The 4014-nt window shown below is 36.4% G+C and overlaps 1 long non-coding RNA gene across 1 annotated transcript; it reads left to right on the top strand.

The window, feature by feature from the left end:
* The first annotated feature begins 208 nt into the window (after positions 1-208).
* On the top strand, positions 209-2531 carry LOC107493683 (uncharacterized). Its single transcript, XR_001593056.3, has 5 exons — positions 209-539; positions 631-714; positions 1304-1481; positions 2066-2141; positions 2287-2531. It is a non-coding gene; the product is annotated as an uncharacterized LOC107493683 (long non-coding RNA).
* The last annotated feature ends 1483 nt before the right edge of the window (positions 2532-4014 follow it).

Raw genomic sequence — 4014 nt, 5'->3', positions numbered from 1 at the left:
AATAAATATTATATTTTAAAAATAATTTAAATAAATTATAATTAATTTTTAATTACAATTCTACCTTCTAATTTTATTAAAATTTTTAAACTACTCTAATTCTAATTCTAATGTTAACTCTAATTACTATTCAAAAATACTAACTAAGATTTTGATCATTTGAATATAAATTAATTAAAGATCAAATGCCCCAACACAGTCATTTTTTTTTTCAAGTCACCAACGTATAACACTTCGCTCTCACAACCAAATCAGAGAAGAACATATTAACTCGTTCTCACCACCGACACTTCGCGCCACTCAATCCCAAATCGGAGGAAGGTTTCGCCGTCACCACTCACCATGCACTACTCGCCACTCCACCAGAACCGTAGCTCCCTCTTCGCTGTGTGCTCACCGTTCTTCTTCCTCGCTCAACACTCACCACTCACCACTCACCACTCACCACTCGAGAACCATTGCTCCTCTTCGCTGCATGCTTACATCGGGAAGACTCTGTGGTCCGCACCGTCGTCCCTTCGCTCACCATTGTCGAGAAGGTATGTATTCACCTTCATTTGGTTCTAAAATTTGAGAGGGTTCCGATTTTAGGGTTTTCATTTTAGGGGTTTGGCTATTGTTGCGGTGCAGGTGAAATCGTACCCAACACTCCGTTCAAACAGGTGAGCTTGGCCACTACCAACCTTGCCCCGGGTTTCAGGAAGTTCTTAACTGGTACGTTGGCTATTATGTTTGCAGAGCACTCTGTTTAGACAGAATATGCGTGTTGCCTTCTCTATTGTATGATATATGATATGATATTATTTGAATATTCTGCTTTACACCATTTGGTTAATCTATATGCATGCCCCCATGAATTGAGGAAAGCCAGTTAGCGCAGATGTACATACAAGAACTGAAGTTAAAGAAAAACGAAAATTATTGTTGCTTTTTGTTTCACATTGGATGGGAAATTTCATGTTAGTTTTGATTAGATCATTATAATCCTCCGAAAATGGATTATTTGAGTATTTCAGGTTTGACAGCAGAAGGGATTATAAGACTAGCTAACAAGGAGTGTCTCTAATATGTCAATTTGCTTTCATTTCTTAACGGGGTTTCAATCTCGTGTGTATAGATATAATTTTTGAATACTGAATAAATAATTGTAAATAACTACCATAGTAGACACCAAAGAAAAAAAACTACAATAGTATTCTTTTCGGGTATAAATAGATTCAGATGATTTCTTTTCCAGCAATTCGTTCCAATCCTGTTTGTCTGTTTATGTGTTTCCTTTCTAATTTTTCATTTTCTTGATCAGGGGTCTGTTGCCACAACAAATAATACATCTGTCTCGTCCCTCACATTTTATTCATCATGAATGAGGGGATGCATTACTAAGATTTTTACCAAAACTTAGTCACCAGTTGAAGCCTTTCAGAGCCATATTCCAGTATGCATTTTCATCATTGTTTCACACTGCTATCGCTGATCATATGGTACATTTTTATTATGTCATCTTAAAAGAAATTTATTCTTGATATAAGTTTTATGTTTATCACTCTATCAGGCTATCACTGTCAAAGCAAATAATAATTAAGGAACTTTATTTCTAATGACATGTTAGGTCTTTGGCTTAATTAATAATTTCTATATCTTTAGGTGGGAATGCGCTCAGATTACTATATTTAATATAGTCTACAAAACCTATTTTAATCACATATATATGCTATTTATCTATATGGAAATAAAGCAGTATATAATGGCCCAAACAAGAAAGAAGTAATATAAAATACTTACTGAGGACCAAAGAATTATGTATAGTCTCACCCAAATTAAAGCCTAAAGATATGACTTTGTTAATTATTAGTTACTTTGAATTATATTATTAGTTGCTGTGAATTATAAAGGATTCTTTTCACAATTGCTTCAGTGCCATATGTTCCTAATTTGCAATAAATAAGCTTTCCCTTCACCTTATTTGGATCTAAGGAACCTCCAAAGCAGTATCTATATCTATGCATTAATTAAATTCTTCTTTGTCTATATGTTGACTTATTTTGTTTATGTATTCCAATTACAGTAAAACAGGATTTTTTTTCTTCTCATTGGCTTCCGCAACATTCCTAAAAGACTAAAGCCTCTTCTTCGCAGCACAGGTTAGCTTAACTTATCTGCTTCCTTTTGATTTTCCTTTTTATTTTTATGTTGTCATGAAACTAAGGTTGGGTTTGGTCTAATGAAGAAAAATAAATGTAAGTGTTTATGTCTAATGTGACTTTGCTTTGCATGTTAATGAAGCAGGTGTTGAGCTTTCATATGGTAAAGTGGTTGAAACAAAAGTTTTCGACTGTTGAGAAGGAAGAATAGCAATACCAGAAACAATCTATTCTGGCAGAGTCTGAATTGTATTGCCGTCACGCTTGTGGAACAATTCTGTTAATAATTTCTACTTAGTGTTAGTGTGTATATCACTGTATAAAACTGAGATTGAGACAACTGTATTCACTCAACTATATTGATATGTTAGTTGGTTACTTTAATCACAACTTATCTTAATTGTTGATTATTATTTTTCATTTTTAGATTTATTTTGTAATTATCATCATTTTGGGATGTGATTATGCTTTAACAAAAATTAAATCTCATAAAATAAAATAGGCTATGGTCACGGTTTTTTACCGTGACCATAGATAAGGCTATGGTCACGGTTTTAAGGTGGAGTGATCATAGAGGCTAACCGTGACAATAGATAAGACAATGGTCACGATTTTAAAGAAGGGTAACCATAGAGGCTATGAAAATCGTGACCATAGATAAGGCTATGGTCACGGTTTTAAGGAGGGGTGACCATAGAGGCTATGGTCACGGTTTAAGGAGGGGTGACCATAGAGTTATGGTCACGGCTTCACCGTGACCATAGATAAGGCTATGGTCACGATTTTCAGGAAGGGTGACCATAGAGGCTATCGTCACGATAAAAACCGTGACCATAGATAAGGCTATGGTCACAGTTTTTACGCGTGACCATAGATTAACCTATAGTCATGGTGAAAAATCGTGGCCTAAAGTGTCGGAATTTGAAAATTGTAACCGTGATCATAGAAACCGTGACCATAGATAAAAAAACCGTGACCATAGACCTATGGCTACGAGAGAATATGCCACGATAAAAAACCGTGATCATAGGTCCAAAACCGTGACCATAGATCTATGGTCACCCTTTTCAGTAGCTATGGTCACGGTTTTTTACCGTGTCCATAGTCCTTTTTTTTGTAGTGACTTCTTAATCAAACTCTTAATTCTCCATTTACCTTTTCTGGTTTACTAGTTCTACTTTCCTCCTCTTTTTGCTCATGCCTTGGCTCCTCTTCTTCTTTCCGTTGAGGCTCCATGTTTTCCTTCTCACTACACTGCTTCATCAATCCTCCATATCCTTCAAGGGGGATGTCTTGATTGCTTGAGTGTAGCAAGGTTAAGCGATTCACCGCTTCGGCTATGGTGGCCATGAACTCCCCTTACATCCTTCGGAACCCTTCTTGCTCTTGGAGGAATGCTTGAAGGTCTTATTCCTCTTGGAGCAAAGGTTGAAAAACTTCACATTGAGGTGGAAAAGAAGGTTCAAAGGTTGGGAGAAATGTTGTATATGTGGGAGGTAGTTCATGTGGGTAGGGATATTGGGGTGGTGTATAAGGGTGTGGTGGTTCATATGGTTGGTAGCAAGGTGTATAGACATTTTGATTCCATGGAGGTGTATGATATAGTACTTGAAGGTTGGCTGGTTGAGGGTTGTGTATGGGGTATCTCTCATATCCTTGGGTTTGATATTCACATAGGGGAGGGTTTAGCTCATTGTAGTATGTGGGAGGTGTTTGTCATGAGTGCTGCTCATACACAATTGGTTCCTCCCTTAATTGATTCTCCACTCCATGCAATAATCCCAATTTGAATTCATCATACCCTACAAAACAATCACAACCAAGCTCCAAGCAACAAGGGTGATATCTCATAGAAAAAGTAGAAAATAAAAGT

This window comes from Arachis duranensis, chromosome 6 (genome assembly GCF_000817695.3).
Source record: "Arachis duranensis cultivar V14167 chromosome 6, aradu.V14167.gnm2.J7QH, whole genome shotgun sequence".
In the NCBI taxonomy this organism is placed as follows: Eukaryota; Viridiplantae; Streptophyta; class Magnoliopsida; order Fabales; family Fabaceae; genus Arachis; species Arachis duranensis.
The sequence above is the reverse complement of the archived record's forward strand: the minus strand, read 5'-3'. Positions and strand labels throughout refer to the sequence as shown.